Raw genomic sequence first — 19,328 nt, 5'->3', positions numbered from 1 at the left:
CTAGAAGCATCTATTTTTACATTAAGGCATCAATTGTTATCTTGTGTCCGGGAACTAGTTGAATCTAAATAAGACAGCTGCTCTCGGCTGGGGTGGTCAAAAGACATGGTTTGGATTTTACAATATTTTATACCATACATTAATAGCATGAATTATCCCTACCACATATTACAAGGCTGTCCCAACACCTGCAGGGTCAAAGCTCCTGGCATCCACTGTTTACTGCCCTTTATTAATAAGTTCTCCCCTCTTTCTTGTGCCCCACTACCTTTAATTATCTCCAACTCCTCTGATGGAAAAGACAGCACCAGCACCACCACTTCCCCCCTCCCCCTTAGGAAGTAGCTCAGTCACAGGGGGCAAAGGGGGGATCCCAGAAACCTTTGGCAGAAGCACGGCTTTCTGAACATCTCCATTGAGCTGTTGACTACCTGTTGTCCCTTCTGAATACCCTGCCTGATGTCCCTTAACTGCTCTTATTTCTACCTCTTTAGACAAATTCACTACCTCCAACAAGTGAGTAATTGAGCTCTCCGGAGGGAATGTTTTTCCTTGCAAGTTAGCAAACTTCACTCCTCCCAGCTTTCCAAAGGTATGTAGAACCGATGAGCATACTTGGAATATGGAAACAGTCTACTACCAAGCTAACTCGAGTTTGGAATTCCAGCAGCTAAATGCTGCTGCTGAAAGAAGGAAAATGGCACCTGTCATTCTGAATTCCTTGGTTTTCTCTGTGTCATTTGACAGTGATACCAGTTTTAAGATGTTCCCAGTTGTTAGAGAATTCACATTAGTAGCAGCATATGTTTGAGAGATTTCAGTTCATTTTAAAATTGTGTTTATGATGGTCTTGCTTAGCCTTAGACCTCTGAGCACTTAGGTGTTCTGTTGAAGAGGTGGACATAGGGATTAAAAAGATTAAAATCAAAAAAACCCCTTTAAATTAGCTGAGATGGCTGCATCTGTATTCTGCCAGATATTACCAGCTTCCTGCTCTTTCTCCTTTTTCAGTTTTGTCTTATTTTTGTTGCCGTCTTGGGATTTGGCCAGTGTAAAATTTGGGGCAGTTCATGGAATAGTCTGTCACCCCACAAAAGATGAAAAGTACATGATGGATAAGAGAAAAATTACTTCTGAGCAGCATCAGGAAAAGTTGGCTCTATGCAAAGTGCTGGCTGAAGCACTCCTTTGATTGCAGTTCTCCAAGCTGCAGGAGAGGGTGGAGACAGCAGAATCCTGAGTGTCTGTCCTGGAGACCATGATTGATGACCTTCAGTGGGACATTGACAAGATCTGCAAGAGATCTTGTCAATGAGAGATCAGAGAGAGCAGAGGCTCAACCACCACCTGGCGATGTCCTGGAACGAGTAAGGCGCTGGCCAGGAGACCTGGGAAGTGGGAAGGGTGTTGGATGGGTGTGTGACATCCTCTCTGAGACATTGCTGGGAGAGCTGAGAACCTGCAGCATTCCTTCTTCGGTCTTGGACCTGCTGCATTATTCTTGTAGGTGTTTCATTGGGTCTTGAAGAAATCTTTTGCATTTTTTGCAAGTAAATTCCAGAGGCTACCAGGTGTATGGAGCTGGGAGCAGCCTTTGTGGGGGAACAATCACCATTAATGCCCACAAGATGAGGTCAGGAGCTTAGTTGTGGTCAAGGGGAAGAATACGTTCAAGGAGAACAAGGCCCACAAATTGAGCAGAATTTAGATACTTATTTTAGATAATTGTTAGGTCCTGTGCCACAAATGATCTTGAGGAAGTAACAACACAGAATGAAAAGCTCAAGGTGAGACATCTGTAACTTTGTGGGATGGGCTGCCCTCAGCTTTGCGGTGCTGTGTGTGCAGAAAACCTCATTGCAGTGTCTGTTCTGAGCCTGCTCTTTACTCCAGGTACAATTGAGCGGGTCTGTGGCTCCACTTGCAGCTCAGTGCGTTGGTGACACCGCGTGGCCACCGTTGGAAATTGTAATGGTTTCCTGTCCGTGTCCTGTTCTGATCTTTGAGTCCATTTTAACCATGTCTGGTTAAAACTGTATTCATCTCTTTACAAGTAGTGATCCCTCCTCCACCTTCCCCATGCCCTGTGCAAGTGGAACTAGAGAACAGAACAATCAGGGAACTTGTGTGGTGAGAGAGGCTCTTGAAAGAGTCAAAGAATTTCTGTCTTTCCCACTGTGGGGGACGGATAGATAGGAAACAGCCTGTGGGTTTGTGATGTTTTAAAGATGGTAACGCTATAAGCTGTGATGCTGTGGTATATAAATATATGGTGGGGAGAATAATCCAAATTTCCTCTTAGTGGTCAGTGCCAGTTATAAGAAATATCCCCATAACCTAAATCCAGAGATCTGATGCTGGAAACTGTCTTGAGGCACCTCTGAATTCTGTTTATCTGCATGAGTTTGTTTAAAGATAAGTGGCCTTCAGGTTACAACATTTTTTTTCCCTCCTAATTACTTTTAAGGTGAATGCATGTATATATGTGTCTGTTTCACTGCTGCTAGTCCACAATAGTTTGCTCACTGTCTTTATAAGGAGGATTCAGATTCTGTACTTCTTTTTTGTTAATTTCCTTTTAGTTGTTATGTCTTACTGGTAGAAGGCTACTATAATGCCTACTTGCACGTGCACTTTCTCTATTCTCTCACTTTTCTATGTGTCCATCTTTGTTGATGAGGTGATTATTGTTTATGGCAGGTCCAAGGCTGTCAGTGAGCAAGAAGGTATGGAGTTGTGCTGTGCTTAAGAATGACCACTACCTCACCCATACTGCCCTTTAGGGGCTACAGTGCACTAGAACATCTGGGTTGTTTCTTTGTTACTGTTAAATACTTGTTCTGGCAGGTCTCTTCATCTCAAAAACCAAAGCTCTTCACCTGTTTTCTTGGGAGGCCATGGTTGGGTGTAAAACTGGCATGATTTCTTTTCAAACGAAAGTGTTGCTCTGTTATGTGGCAGAATGATAACAGTCTTATTTTGTTCTTTGTCATTGTCACTTAGCTTGTTCTCCATCTCCATGACAATCCTCAAGAAGGTTTGCAGAAGTGTGGTTTGTTGCAGAGGTGTTTCTGTTTTTGCAGGGCCCATTAATCGGAAGATGCGTCACCTCATCAGCAGCCTCCAGAATCACAACCACCACTGAAGGGAGAGGTGCTGAGATACAAGCGCAAACTGAGAGAGGCCCAGTCTGGCCTGAGCAAGGTAACACAGCAGAAAATGCCAGAAAAGAGGGGAAAGGCTTAGGAGAAGGGGGAATGCTGTCACCCTTGCCAGGAGTACCAACCTTTCTGATATGCTGTGCAGGATGCAGTGAAATTTTCTGTGGAGTTCTGCAGTCTGCTGCTTCCTTTGACCAAATGAATGCTTTTCCTTTGTAGCTGTGTAGCGCTCCATGAAAAGGGAGCATGGAAGCATGGATCTGGGAAGACAAGGGAGAAGGGGGTGAGGAACACTCCTGGCTAAGAACTTTAACATTTGTTTTCTTGGTCATCTCTCTTGCTGTTCCACGCCAGATCTGCTCTTGCAGTGGCAGTGCTCTCCTCCAGTCCCAGTCCAGTGCTGAAGACACAAGGGAGAAACCTGCAGAGATCAAGCAGGAGCCTGATGATCCTTCTGCCCAAGTGACTGTTCCCAGGGCTGCTTCTGAAAATGTTAATGAGATGAAGGCCAGGCGAGATGAAGAGGAACGGGAGCAGGAGAGACGGGAAAGGGAGAGGAAACAAGAGAAGGAAAAGGAGAAGGAGAAAGAGAACGAGAAAAAAAAGAAAGAGAAGGAAAAGGAGTGCAAACAGGAAAAGAAGAAGCAGAAGGAATCAAAGAAGGAGAGTCCAAAAAGGAGGAGAAAGGAAAGCATAAAGATGGAAGAAAGAAGGAGGCTGAAGTGATCAAGCAGCTGAAGGCTGAGCTCAAGTAAGAGTTGCTGTTTCTCCCTTTCCTGTGTGAACAGTGCCCAAGCCTGGGGTGTTTACATGTTCTTGCTTTTATGGGATCAGTATCACTGGAATTTGGAACCAAGAGAGTTTCTTGACACCCTCTGTATCTGATTGTGATGTGGTCAGTGCAGTAGCCTAAAGCATGAATTACCAAAGAAGATACTTCATGGTGTGGGTCAAGTAATGTTGATTTATTGGTGTCATAACAGTAGGATAGAAGTTCACAGCAGCAGGTTATTAATAGAGGACACAGCTGTGTTCCCAGTCCTACATGGTTCCCAAAGAAGAGGTGGATAGTTTGTATCTTATTGTTAGGGTAGCTATCTCCAGCCTACTTCTTGCATTTCATCCCACGTGCCTAAACATGTTTCTTTTCCAGCCTATATTCAGCTGCTGTTTTAGGTTACCAGGATAAGATGACCCAAGGATGACTCCATATTGAGAGGAGTAGTGGATTTGTCTTTACAAACAAGCTGTGGGTCTGCTGGTGGATAAAACTAGCACTGGGAGATAAAAAAACCAATGGGAAGGATTCCACTGGTTGATAATGGAAAAAGATATTTGCCTTTACAAATGAACTTCATGTTTGCTGATAAATGAAATTAGACATTGAAAGATGAAAGAAATAATGGGGAAGAAAAACTCCTAAATTCCGTAAGAATTAAAAGTGAAAAGGGAGGGTTATCCATTAGAGAGGAATTTTTGGTATCAGGCGTATCAGGGAGTCTGTCCCTCTCAAGTACCTCAGCCAATGGGGAAAGAGAGAAAGGAACCCCTGTGGTTCCAAGCCCCTCTTGCCTTGTTCACAAGCAGGCCTCACCTATAGGCAGCACTTCCTCTGTGCAGCACACACACATGGGGTAAAGACTTAGACTACATGGCAATACTTAGTAAAAGATACAAGAAGCTAGGACAGGACAGGCTGTGATGATTGTGGGCAAGGCTGAGCCGGACAACTGTGTACTGACTGCCCATATTTCCCATGAGACTGGCTCCTTTTATACCCTTCTCTGTCTAACCCCAATTTGTTCATCCTTGGGCTCCATTTCCCTATACATTGCTTCTGGATTTGAGCAGCTCTTGATTGCCACAGCTGTCCCAGTTCAGGAGCCATTCCTGCTTTACAGTGTCATCAGTTACAAAGTCCCAGCTGATCTTCTCGGAGGTGGTTCCTGTAGTTTCTTGGAAGCTGTTGTGACTGGAGAGGTTTGCTTCCCCTCTTTGTATCTGTGGGTTTTTTTGTCAGGTTTGTGTCTCTGTATATTTTGTTTTGGGCTTTCTCCTTCTCCCACACTCAGATAACCTTCATGGAGTAAACATTTTCACACTCTCATGTGCTCTCAACAGTTAGTGTGACTGACCAGGTTTCATTCTTCTCACTGCCTCCCTTACCATTTGTCTGCCAAGTTTGCATCTCTGTATGTTTTATTTTACCTCTTTTTCCTGTTATCTCCTCCTTGTATGGAAGAAGGTCCTTGACCAGATGGCCTTGAAGGAGCAGATACTCGCTGAGCACATATCTATGCGTGTACAATTGCAGGAGACTGATGTTCCTACTCTGATAAAAGATGCTGTGAAATTTTCAAAGGTGTGGAAGTCAAGATCTTGGGCCTACAGCCCATTTCAATGGTACCTCTGCCTGTAATACTCTGTCAAAAGAACCTGGGGTTTTCTTGCCATGCTTTGAAGGCAGTCCTGAGTGTTTCAGATAATTTTGGAGAAAACAGGCTCTGAACAATGCTCAGTGCATGTCCTTGAGCTTAGTGTTGTTTCTGGTTGGTTCTCGTAGCTTGAAGAACTGAGGCAGAGGGTGGAAGAATTGGAAGACAAGGAAAAAAAGGAGAGTAAGAAGATGGCTGATGAGGATGCTCTCCACGAGATCTGAGCAGTGGAAGAACAGATTGAATATTTACAGAAGAAACTTGACACGGCTAAGCAGGTGAGAAATTCCTGATGAAAAATTCCTCTTTTGGCTGGGGCAACTGGAGGAGCTGCCTTCAGGTTACGTCCAGGAAGAGAGAAGGAATTTATATCTGTATGGGCCAGAGATGGGAGTTTGGTGCTTGTTTACCAAAAAGGAAGAAAACTGAGCAAGCAGAAGAACCACCAGCAAAATAACCCCCTCCACCCTCAGCGCTGGAATATCACAGGCAGGCCATGGTGGGAAATGTTTAATAACAATTAAATATTAAATAAACAGTTAAACATGTGGCCTTGGTGAAGCACACAGAGGAGAATTGGCTTTATCAGCCATTAAGGGAAGAGATTACAATTTATTTTTAAGATTTATTAGCTCCTCAGTTCGTTTAGTGAATATATTTGCATGGAAGTGGTACATACCTTCTGCTAAAAAAGGCTCAGTCCAATGAGAGAGCAGAACCGCCTCAGCAGGATAGAGGCAAGCCAATTAATTGGCATGTACTTTCTTAGAACTTGGATTCTTGTTATTGTAGAACAGAACTGCTCTATCTTGTCAATGCTGAAGTGGCCAAAGTGAGTTTAAGGAGCTTGGCAGCCTGTTAGTTGGAAGCTGTAAAGCTGTGCACATGTAGAATTTTTGCCCTGGTGTATCTGACAGCTGTTCAGCTGCTGGGAATTGGGTGTTAGTTTCTACCCAGCTCTGGCAACGACTGTGTCAAACCTGATTCTGCTAGACAAGTGACAGGTGACCATCTTTTCTCTGCACCTTCAAATTCAGACTATCTTTGCTGCGGCGCAGACTTGTAGGGAATACATTTTTCTGGTCTTTGGGATTCTCGGTGTTCCCTGACACTGAGAATCTTCCTTCATCTTCGCTAGGTCTGGTGTCTCTGTCTCTGAATAAAATGTTTAGGCTCACTCTAGGGGTACCAGAGCACAGTTCAGCCAGAGCCTGTGATTCTTTTGCAGGAGGAAGAGGCCTTGCTGTCAGAAATGGATGTCACAGGCCAAGCCTTTGAAGACATGCAAGAGCAGAACATCTGCCTGATGTAGCAGCTGCGGAAGAAGGATGATGCCAACTTCAAGCTGATGTCAGAATGTATCAAGTCCACCCAGATCCATAAGCTGCTGAAAGAGGAAAAGGAGGAGCTGGCAGAGGAAGTTTTGACACTGAAAACACAGGTCATAGGGAAAAAGGAGAGAGGACAAGAGAGATAGTGGGGAGATGGAGATGTGGGTTATCTGCACACAATTGTTTGCTCTCTCCCCCACTGAGGGAACGAGGAGAGAATCAGAAGGGACAAAGTGAGAGAACAGGTGAGCTGAATAAAGGCAGTTTAACAGTTAAAGCAGAGATGTCTCTACAAGCGAAACAAGAAATTAATTAATTGATTACTTCCTGGGGCAGGCAGGAGCCATCTCCAGGAAGGCAGGGCTTCATCAGGCCTTACAGTTATTAAATGCTGCAGCTCTGAGCATCCTCCCACTGCTTCCTTTCCACCAGCTATTATTGCTGAGCACAGCATTGTAGGGTGTGGAACACCCCTTGGGCCAGCTGGATCAGCTGTCCTGGCTGTGTGGCATCCCAGCTTCTTGGGCACCCTCAGCCTACCTGCTGGTGGGCAGCATGAGATGCAGAAGGTTTTGGATGCTGTGTAAATACTGCTCAGCAGCAGCTAAAACAGTGCTGTGTTACTCACAGTGTTTTGCTCCAAAATGCAAAACACAGCAGCATGTGAGCTACTCTGAAGAGAATTAACTGTCCTCACCAGAAACAGTCCAGGATGGTGTGTTCCTCTTACCAGCCTGGGAATGCATCAGGATTCAAAGGGGCCTGTCATTGTAGGAAACAGAAGCTGCTGTATGGGCATTACAATGTCCTACGGGTTCACTGCTATGGAGAGCAGATGGGTGAGGAAAAGTGGAAAGTTCTTTTCCTGTTGGAATAGTACTTCTGCCTGTATATTCTACCTATAGCTGTATATACTGGTAACAAGCAGGAGGAGTTGGAAACTGTTGGGAGGGTTGACAGTTTGACAAGAAAGTTTCACAGACGTGTATGCTTAGCGGAATGATTTTTAAATGTAGAGTTGGATGAAGGAATAGATAAGGAGGCAAGTTTTGATATAGAAGAAAGTTTACACCCTTACAGATACAATGATCATATCGGCCCACTAAACACTGGGGAGATCTGATGCAGGGTGCAAAGCCTCTTTGAACAGATAGGAGAGATGAGACTTGAAGAAATAATTTTGTGGATGCAGAAAAAGGGATCAGACCTCAGGTCCCATGGTTCAGGCTTAGTTCTCCCAAATAAAGCAGGATTAGTTTTATCCGCTCATTTTAGAATGACTTGCCCTGTGCTATTTCCATTAAGGAAATTTAGAATTGTCAGGAACTGCCAGAATCAGAAATATTTTGAGGCAGATCATGTTTATGTAAGGTTTGGCTGTCTCTGGAATAAAGAAAGCAGGAAAAACGCCTGGAACAATCAAGCAGAGCAAAAGAGGAACATTTGTATGGTGAATTTGTTCCCTACAGCTCTCAGCCAGCTGAATTCTCGGGGTCATCTACTGGGGAATGCAAAGCTGCTTTTACTTCCACTGCCCGGTGCCATTGTTTGTGTCCCAGCACTTTGTTTGATGTGAAGAGAAAGAAACCGAATCCCACACCAACAAGCTGCAACCCAGAACTTAGTGTGAATTACAGAAATAAAGGCCTTGAAAAGTAGCTTTGGAAAGGGTCTATATCCTAGACAGTGTGAAAGCCTCAGGCCTAGCTTGGCTGGGCTTAGGGCTCGCTGCCCTTGGGAAGGGAATGGAAGGGGATGGAGTTGGGGTGGGTGTCCCAGGGCAGCCCAGAGGCCAGGCTGTTCTTCTGGTAGTTCTGGGGAAGTGGGTCAGGATTTTCCCCCTGGTCTGCCTCAAGGAGGGGTACCTTGGTGTCCTGTAAATGCTGTGAAGGAGAACGAAATATTCCTCTCCATCCTGCACATGCCTTTTATCTCCCTGCAGCCTTTCTAGTTTCAAAATTAATAGAGAAAAGGAAGGCATTTAGCAGGAAATGAGAAATTTTCCCACTCCTTCCTCCTGCTTTTGAAGCAGAAAACCTTTCCTTTGGACTGTTTTTGAGCTGAACCCTCTGAGATGTGATGGAGGTTCATGGATATTGCCTGGTTTTGAACTAGGAGGAATAAGGAAACCTCCTATGATACAAAGTCTATTTGACTTTTCCAGTGTAGGAGAAGGAGACCTCCAAATGGATGCAGCCTAGGCAAGGTGTGAGTTTGTCATCCTCTGACAGCACAAGCCCAAAGCCACCTATGGCAGGTTCACAGTGACAAATCTCTTCCCTGGCTGTCTCTGCCTGTGTCAGTGTTGCAGGGTGAGGTTGGGGCAGGAGATGCCTTCTGCCTTGTCCCTGACCCTGCCTTGTCTGATTGCTGCCAAGTGGAATTGTGCCAGACAAAATTCTGGGTCTGGTGCCTCTGGGTCAGGCACCGTTTTCAAGTTGAAAGCCTCATTGACACAGTTGTTGTTCCTTTGGCATCTGTGGGCTGGTAATGACAGGAGAGATGAGACTTGAAGAAATAATTCTGCTGATGCAGAAAAAGCGATCACATCCTCTGGTTCCTTAATTCTGCCAATTCCTGGGTATGGCCCCCTTGGATTGACTTCTTCATTGCTGATCTGCAGCTGGAATGCTTAATTCTGGTAGGGAGTAGTATTGCTCATCAAAGGAATTGCCAATTTTGCTGGATTAATTCTGGATCAGGAATGAACTATCTCATTAATCCTTAGCTGTCTCTCTTTTAATCCTGATCAAGACATTCTTCAGAGGGAAAGAAATCCAGTTTTAAGATAGTTTTAAGCTCTCTAACGGCTCGGATGCCACATGATTTTATCCTTTGCGAAACCATTTAAAAATTAATTCCCTAAATATTAACAGCTCAGTTGGATAGTATTTTAGAATGACCTGCCCTCTGCTATTTCTGTTAAGAAAATTTTGAATTGTCAGTATTAGCCAAGAGCAGAAATTTTTGAGGTAGGTCATATTTTATGTTGGTTTTGGTGTCTCTGCAGGAAAGAAAGCAGGAAAAAACCCCCCATGCTACAATGAAGCAGAGCAAAAGTGGCAATTTGCAATTGGATGGCCAGTTTTTTTCCCTGCAGATACAGACTCCTTGAACCCTGTGGATATGTAATATGGATTGCAAAGCTTCTTCCAGCATAAGGTGCCATTGCTTATGTGCCAGCACTTCCCTTGTTGTGAAGAGAAATAAATGCAATGAACCCATAAAACCCAACCCAGAACTGAGTGGGAGTTACAGAAACAAAGGCCATGAACACTTGCTTTGGAAAGCAATCACTTCCTAGGTGTAATTGTCGAACTCTAGAGACCACTGTGGATTGACAATAGTTTAGAAGGAAAGGGATTTCAAAGTAGTAGATGAGCAAGGAGCAACACATAGGCAAAGTTGTAGAAGCTTTCTCTCTTGGCTTGCCAGCTCCATACAGTTCAGAAGAATTCTAGTGAAGCTAGTTTCATGAAAAATAAAAACAGAGTGATCTTCTGAATAGTAAAAAACCCCTTGGATGCCTCATCCATTAGATGGATTGATTGTAAAGATGGGAGTTCACCTAACTCACTTCTTCCCTTGTGAGCATGGATCAGCCTCACACAGAGGTCAGGTGGGAGCTGGGCTGCTCTCTGCTGGGAGGAGGGGTTTTGTGGCAGCCCAGAGAGGCTGTGCACATTGCCAAGGAACAGCTGTGCCCTGCATGTACCCCCTGCAAGGAGCTGTGCTGCTGCCAGTGGCCCTGGAGCTGTAGGGCTGCTGAGCTGTGGGGCAGGGAGAGGAGCAGGAGGGTGCATGTGCATCTGAGGCATTCCTGGAGAGCACAGGGCTCTGGGCTCCCTGCTGTCCCAGGGCAGCCCAGAGGCCAGGCTGTTCTTGTGGTATCTCCTGGAAAGTGGGGCAGGGTTTTCCCCTGGCTTGCCTTAAGTGTCTGCCATCAGGGGCATGTTTCCCTGAGCAAATATTTATAAGTTTCCAGGATATGTATCCCATGAAACATGTACCTTTAGCTGCTTTAGGTTTACATTGCAGCCTCTGTTACACTTTGTGTTTCCACTTTGCAGGCCTGACTGGCTACCCTCTTACCAAGAAGTTTTCTCTGCACGCTTCCCGTTGTCTCTTCACCAGGAAGTCCTTGCATCCTGTCGGAAGAGCTGTCATTCCTCTAAGCACAGGAAGAAGCTGCCGCCTGTGTGAAGACTGTTTGAAGATTAGAATTTATATGTTAGGCTTTATAATTGCAGATGTACCTATGTTCAGATTTTTAGAATTGTAGTTTTGAATAACTGTGCTTTCATTGTATCTTGAAATTTTGATTACTTATTTTTAATTGTATTTTTTTTGATGATTTAAAAAAGTTAAATAAATGTGGCATTCACATTCTCTGAACAGAGAGAGAGAGAGATAATTCTCTCTCAGAGGATTTTTCCTGGAGAAGCACAGAGAGAAGTTGAGGAAACATTTTTTATCTCTGCTTGCTGCTCCTGTTGTTTTGCACATGTGGAGTGTGTTAGGAAGACTGTTTACTTGAATTGAGTTTCTAATTGGATTCCGGTGATGGTGGTTCATATTAATTGGCCTATTGGGTCAATGCTGTATCCTGGCTGTCTCCAGACAGTCACAGGTTTTTCTTTAGTATTCTTTGTAGTATAGTGTTCTTTAATATAGTATAGTATAATGGAATATCATGTACTATTAATAAAGCAATTGTTCAGCCTTCTGAATCAATGGAGTCAGATGCCAATCATTCTCTGGTTGGGGGTGCCCTGCTTTTCGATAAATAAATAAAATTGAAATGAACCAAAAGGAGAATGTGAGACCAGGACCTGCTAGCCTAGAGGTTATGGGAGTGCAGCTCACTCGATGTGCCAAGTGTCTCACCACATGCTTTCCTCATTGGGCCGCTCCACTTCCTCTTCCACCATGGCTTCTTTGTGTCATTTGTGCTGCTCTTTGTTACTTGGCATTACAACGGGACCACCTGTTCACATGTTTGGGGGACAATGGACCCAAAAGATCCTGTCCAGTCAAAAGTTTTCCACGTAGATTTATTCTGTGCTCACCAAAGGCCTGAGCAAAGAAACCAAGAGGAGTGTGCCCAAATGGCAAAGCTTTGCTCCTTTACCATCTCACACAGATCTGGCTCACAGGTGTCTTCAATGACAATTTCATAGGTAAGATGAAGTTGTGTATTTCACTGGAAAATGATGCACAGCTTTGGAAAAGTCATCTGTATGTATATTCACCCAGGACAGCAGTCTAACTATGTTGTTTGCAACTTGCTTGCTGAGAGATGAGTGGACTGTGAGGCCAATAATGAGTGACAAGGGTTCCTCCAATCTATTTACACTCCAGCCTGGGTGCCATTCAGCCCAGAGCTAGGGGATCATTTGTTCCCATGGACCAGTGCTTGCCAGGGTAATGAATTCCTGCATAGCTGGACCAAGCAATTCTGTATTTCACTCCAGCTATTGGTGGGCTGCATGATCATTGACAATGCTGCCTTTCCAGAAATTATTCTACAGTTTCCTTTCATAGTAATTTGAAGCTTTTATACTTCACATTTCAATTTGCTTTGCCTTAGGAAAAACACTTCTGGGCCCAGTGCATTCTGTAACCTTTTAACAGCAAAATCCTCATGGCTGCCAGCTTCAGATGTTACAGAAGGCACTGCATGTGAATGGGTTAATTGGGTTTTCTGTAGGAAAAACTCTACGTGTCACGTGCCTGCATGTGTTTGCTTAGCTATGGGTCTAGTCCTGGCCTAGTAAAGCCCAGGCAGGGTGGCATGTTGCAGGGAAAACTGCTCCATGAGCTTATGGGGTTGCCATCAGCAGCAGAGTGAATGTGTCCTTTGGGGATTTCTTTGGAGACAAGATTAGGGGCCTGCTCCATGCCACAATAGTCTCTTAGATCTTTCTAAAATATCCTAAAAATGGCTGTGAAACTTCACATCTCCTTGCACAGCCACTGGTTGAAGAGGGACATTCTTGTCCCTCCTCAAAGCCACTGCTCTTGCACACCAAGAAATATGAACATCCACAAACAGCAATGATGCATGATGCATGATCCTCCTGCTGCTGCTTCAGAGCTCTGCGAAGAGCAGAGCTGGGGATTACCAATGTGAGCACTTAATTAGCATTTCATGCTCCTTCATGATATCCAGACCTCAGAGCTTTTAGTTTCAAAGCAGCCACTGTACTGGCTCTCGGGAAGAAGAGTAAATGGGAAACAGACACTGTCAGCCTTGCAGGGGTGTGGGGGAAAACCTGGAGTGTCTGCATCAAGAGATGAATGGGAAGAGTGTAATTGCCCAAGCCAAAGCTTCATTAGGAGAGCAGATCATTTCTTTGCTGCATGCTTGCATGAAAATCATTTGGGACCTCCATTCTGTATCTCATGCAGAAAAGAAGGTCTTAATAGTACCATGCTACTTAAAAACACAGTGGCAATGTAGCTCTGTAGTGGTTCACAATGAAGCAGATTGCCTGCTTTGTCACTGCTAGCCCTGGTGACCCTGCGAGGGACTGTAGTGTATCCCATGCCTGTTTTACCTCCAAGCAAAGCTTGGGTTTGCTTATTAATGTGGAATAAATACAAGAGTAATTAAATGGACAGTTAAGCAGGTCATTTTGGAGGATAGGCTCTTGGTTTCACATGTCAGTCCTGTACCTTGTGCTCCCAAGGCTTGTCGCTCATCATGAAATATTTCAATATAAAAACTCAGCTCTCATGTTACATCTGAATAAAATTGCATCAGATCATCAAGAATTCTGCAGGCAGGATCAAGACAAAAGCCTTCTGCCTCTCACTTTAAGCTGTCCTGGAATTCGTGCAGCCCTTTCTGAAAGCTGCTGTAGGCAGAGAGTTTGTAGTTGTTTTTGTGGCCTTTATGAAAGATATGTGTATCTTTCATACACATATGTGTATCTTTCATACACATATGTGTATGAAAGATATGTGTATCAGGAGAGTCTGCAGGGCTCTCCTGACAGAAATCTGTATGTCCAAGCCCAGGGACACGGTGCTGGCAGAAGCGGAGCGGCCCCGCTCCCAGCCCGAGAGTCTGTGAGCTGAGCCACACAGGGGAGAAAAGACACTGAGGGGCTCCAGCCCAGCTGCTTCACCTGCCGTGCCCACTCCACAGAGCTCTGCACTGGGAGAAAGTCGATGCCGGACAAGCCACTGAACTTTCATCTGCTGCTGGAACTACTCCATGATAGCTCCTGCTCTTCCTGAGGGAGAAACCAGTGCCATCTTGTAACGCATGTCCTGGGGGGATTTTTCTCTGGAATTTTGGGTCTTTGTTCCAGTGGGGGGACGGTGAGGTCTGACACTTTGATATTTAGAAGCTACTGGCCTTTTTTCTTGCTTTTCAGGCATTCTGCTTGTTAATAAACTGTTGGGTTTTTCCCCAAATTTCATCTATTAGTATTCATTTCTTATTGCTGTCAAAGCAGCCTGAGTTGGCACTGGTGCCAGCTTGGGCCGGGGAGGCATCCTGCACAATCTGGAATTTCTGCAGGCAGCAGCCACTCCAGGCCACAGGCCCCTGAAAACCAACGCCAGCCCTTTTCCCACAGAAGAAAAGAATTGCTAAGCCAGTCTTACTGGATAACCAAGGAGGCAAAGGGTATGTTAATTAGAAGAGGTTTTTATGACTTATAGCAAAGGATAAACCCACCTCAAACAAGATGTTTTTACCAAGCAGAAAGATAGCACAGGCAAACAAGTCAGCAAAGGTACAAGTAGAAAAATGGTCTCAGAATTTCCACTGCAAGAAAACTGAAAACAACTTCTAGCTTAAACTGTGACATACTAACTTTTAGTGATTGGAGACTAGTAACATGAATATGGTAATTATAGTTGTTATGATTGGCTATAGATAATAGTTAAGGTATAAATTGGTTCTATTGTATTAAGATGCTCAGCAAAGAAAAGTATATAATGCATTGTAACCAAAACCAAAGGGTCTCCAGGCCTGCCTGCAGCTGGAGCTGACAGCTGTAGGCACAGGCTCTGTCACCCACAACCCTGGACTGCTGTAACGTCTTGGATGGAATAAACTGCATTTTGGAGAGCTGCTTGGAGTCCTGCATCTCTCATTTTGGTTCTTACAGGAAACCATGGTTCAGTCTGAACTATCTCAGACATGGGCACAGGCTGGGAGAGGAAATCACTGAGAGCACCAGAGCAGAGAAGGACTCTTGGATTCTGCTGGATGAGAGGCTGGACCTGACCCAGCGGCGCATGCTAGGAGCCCAGAAAGCCAACTGCATCCTGGGCTGCATCCAAAGCAGCGTGGGCAGCAGGCTGAGGGAGGGGATTCTGCCCCTCTGCTCTGCCCTTGTGAGAGCCCAGCTGCAGTGTTTCATCCAGCTCTTCTGGGGTCCTCAGCACAGGAAAGACACATGGACCTCTGGAGGGCTCCTCCTCCTCCAGAGGAGGCTGTAAAGATGGTGAGAAGAAATGAGCCCCTCTGCTACAAGAACAGGCGGAGAGAGCTGGGCCTGTTCAGCTTGGAGAAGACTCAGGGGAGACTTCATTCCAGCCTTCCAGTACCTGAAGGGGGCTTAGGAAAATGAGGGAGAGGAACTTTTTATGTGAGCATACAATTACAGGACAAGAGGCAGGGGTTTTAAACTGAAAGAGGGCAGGCTTATATTAGATGTTAGAAAGAAATTCTTCACTCAGAGGGTGGTGAGGTACTGCTAGACGTTGCCAAAAGAAGTGGAACTTTTCACTGCCTTACAGCAAGTCTTTCAGCCATTGCCCAAAAATTAAGACTTTGTTCCAAATATTTGACTGCTAACTTTTAAAGTGTTGACCAGAGAGAGCTGGGTACAGCTCTCTGGATACAGGCGCAGCTGTTCAGGGAGAAAAAGGCAAGCTGAAGATGTGCTCCCTGGTGATGGGGAAGCATGAATAGTTTTAGCTGCAGCTTGAATGACAGCTCTGAAAATCCACAGAGTATGCATTCATTCATTCCTTCTGTTCCCTCTGTGTCCCTTTCCAAGATGGATGCCCAGCTGCAGGTGGATCAGAAGCTGGAGGAGAGGGAACACTTACTGCAGAGCAGCATTGGAACGGGGCTGTTGCGGTGTGTCTTGAGCTTCCCGGTCCCTTTCCCAGGTGTGCCTATACCTCTCTCCCTTCCCCCTTGCCCCCATGCTGAGTTAGTCCTGTCAATCAGGCTCAACATTCCAGCGAGGTGTCCTGTGGTTGGTCAAGTTCAAAAGATGCCCCTATGCCCAGGGGTCATTGGCCAGTCTGGGTGTCGTCCCCCCCCTGAGACCCAGCCCCCCTCACCTGGTTGGGTGGCTCACCTGTACCTCCCCTCCCCCTGCCCCGAGAGATTAAAAGGTGATCAGGCCATGTGCTCGTCCATTCTGCTGGAGCAGCTGCTCCCGTCCAGACCTCTGTAACCATGGAATAAACTTCTGGACATTAAACCTTCCAGCGGAATCCTCTCCTTTTTCTCTTCACCATCGCCAGAAGCTGTCTCTCCTGAGGTAAACGGAGTTCCTGACAAGCCTGGACTTGCTCAGTGCCCAGCTGCAACCTCCAGCAGCCAAGGTATCTCTGGGGTGATTTACACCACAGTTGCTGCCTTTGGCCCAGCAGCGAGGGTCAGACTGGCCCAGGCACCATCTAACTGATAATATTGGGATTCATATTCCAATACGGGGCTGCAAACACAGGCCCTGGAAATAAACAAACACAAGGTGAGCGAGGCCTTCCTTTCCTCTTGGGCTGTGAGGGGGAGCTTGGGGAGGCAGGGAAGGCTCTGAGCTCTCACTGGCATTACAGAACCTGGTATTCCCTAGTTTTGGATGAGTGTATCAGAAGGCTGAGGAGTCCTGGAGAAAATTATGACTAAAGCACTGGAGACTGATGTTTTGTTTTGATAAGGAGAAGCAGGTTATATGTTTTTCTGGTAAAGAAAAAGACAGCAGCCAGAAGAACTGGGGTCAAAGCTTTTATAGCAAAGATGGGGTAAGCAAAAGGAGATATAGGTGGGGAGTGTGAACACTTTTAAAAAATTCCTAAGATAGTAAAGTAGGTGTGTTACCAGTAAAATAAGACTAAGTCTTGTGCTGCCTTTGTTGTTAAAGTTTAGTAGAAATGCAGAAATTACATTAAAACAGGCAAAAAGGAAAGCTGGAATATCACTGTGAGGAGGAGCTAGGGAGAATTCAGCAGAGTCACCTGTGCTTAATATGACAATTAGTGGTATTAGGGCATTTGATTATAAAGTCAGAAGAGAGCTGGTGAAGAGAGAAGATTGTTAGAAATTGGTATCTTGCAGTTATGTGTAGTTCAGCTATAGAACTGCCTCTGAACAATTTAATAGAGAAGATGTTGAAGCTGGAAGGCTGAAAATACCTTGAGAAGAGATTTGGATGATCACTAGTGTTTTTCTAAGTGATGTGCTTTGCAGCATGCCAAGGTTTGGCTCTGCCCAAAGGAATCTTGAAGCTAAATGATTAAAACTTGTTGATAATAAGGTAATAACAAGGGACTAGAAGCCACTAGAGCTGTTCTTCTATGTTTGGTCCTTATATACTGGTTTTCTTTCTCAGGCCATGGATGCAGCCCAGCTTACAGATGATCTGAAGGCCCAGCTAGAACTGGCTCAGAAGAAGTTACATGATTTTCAGGAAGAGATTGTGGAAAACAGAGTAACTAGAGAGAAAGAGATGTTCAACTTCAAAAGGGCTGAGGTACATATCCTATGCACACTCCTTCAAGATCAGTCTGCCTTGGTGTCCTTCTTGTACATTGAGCTTGCCGAGGGTTTCAGCTGAACTGCTCTTGGTGTCCAGTTTCAGTTTGATTTTGGCTTCATGAGGTCTTGGCTCTTTCAGATTTTGTCCCCTGATAACTGACAGTACTTGTAGCATCAGAGGAACATGTTGCCTCTTGGATTACACAGGATGAAACTATGGGTGGCATGACTTAGCCAGGTGCATATCCTCTTTGGTCCCTGAAGAAGCTGATAGACAATTTACTGCTCCTTCTCTTGGTCTCCTGTTTTTGTGCAGGAAGATATTTCTGGGTTGCGCAGAAGGCTGGAGACCACAAAGAAGCCTGACATGGTACCCAGCTGTGATGAGATCCTGATGGAGGAAAACAAGGATTGCAAAGTGAGTATCTGTGTCCCTCAGCTTCCCTTTTTACCTTAGTCAGAAGGTGTGCAGGCACACTTCCAGTATCTGACATCTCTCGTCTGTACTCTGGCACTGGAGAAACCACATTGTCCTTCTGGGGATTGGAAGGACCTTCATGTTGAGACATCTCTGAGCACAGCAGCTGGGCTGCAGGGCCCCTCACAGCTCTGTGTGTCTTGTGTCTATGAGTCTGTCCATGTGTGTGTGTCTGTGTGTGTGTGTGCATGTGTGTGTCTGTGTGTCTGTCTGTCTGTGTCTTTGTGTCTGTGTGTGTGTCTGTGTGTGTGTGTGTGTCTGCATGTGAGTGAGTCTGTGTGTGTCTGTCTGTGTGTATCAGTGTGTCTGTCTGAGCGTGTCTGTCTGTGTGTGTCTGTGTGTGTGTTGCAGGCCTGCCTGACGTGCCCGTGCTGCAGCACACACAAGAAGGATGCAGTGCTCACCAAGTGCTTCCACATTTTCTGCTTGGAGTGTGTGTGGCCGCGCTACGGCCCCTGGCAGCGCAAGTGCCCCAAGTGCAGCGCGGCCTTCGGAGCCAGCGACTCCCACAGGATCGACATCGGCTGAGGCCTCTGAGCCCCTGCTGCTGCTGAGCCTCCCTCTCAGCTTCTGCTGACTGGGCTGCAGTGTCTCCTGGCAGCGGCCTTCAGGGTCTCGAAAGAAACACACTCTTGATCTTGCTTCCTTTCTCCCTTTGGTCTTACCCCCGTTTTTGTGTGTTCTTTGTGCCTGAGAGGAAATTTCCCATCCCTCCCTTTCACACTGCCAAGGTGGGAACGTGCCGCTGCCTTGGTGGGATGGAAGCTGAGCTGCAGCAGAGATCTGTGAGAGCTTCATTTGAGGGCTCTGCTAATTAAATCCCATCAAGGAATGGCACTGCTCCTGGAAGGGAAGAGTTTCCCAATTACCAGGCCCAACAGAGGCCAAGGAAATGAATCTGTAGACTCAGTGGAGCAACTCCTTAGGTACCTGTGATCTTCCTGAGCCTGGGCAAGAACCCCTAAGGGCTGGTGCACTAGGAAACTCTAGCCCCAAACAAACACATCTCAATATCCAGAAGAAGAGAAAGGAGAGATCTTGGAGACCCTTAGAAATAGCATTCCACTCAGGAGCCCTGGTTGATGTGCTCACCTTCCCCTAGGCTGAGGCATTGCTGTCATTGTCCTTCTCAGAAAAGGGCTTTCAGCATCCCTTTGCTGCAGCTTTACCACAAAGGTTAACTGTGTT

At 45.6% G+C, this 19,328-nt stretch overlaps 1 pseudogene; it reads left to right on the top strand.

Moving 5' to 3' along the window:
* The first annotated feature begins 1,353 nt into the window (after nucleotides 1–1,353).
* On the top strand, nucleotides 1,354–18,668 carry LOC128941474 (E3 ubiquitin-protein ligase BRE1A-like; annotated as a pseudogene).
* Nucleotides 18,669–19,328: the final 660 nt, after the last annotated feature.

This window comes from Melozone crissalis, unplaced genomic scaffold (assembly GCF_028551555.1).
Source record: "Melozone crissalis strain CALT ecotype California unplaced genomic scaffold, PUWL_Pcris_2 ptg000036l_1, whole genome shotgun sequence".
Classification (NCBI taxonomy): Eukaryota; Metazoa; Chordata; class Aves; order Passeriformes; family Passerellidae; genus Melozone; species Melozone crissalis.
The sequence above is the reverse complement of the archived record's forward strand: the minus strand, read 5'-3'. Positions and strand labels throughout refer to the sequence as shown.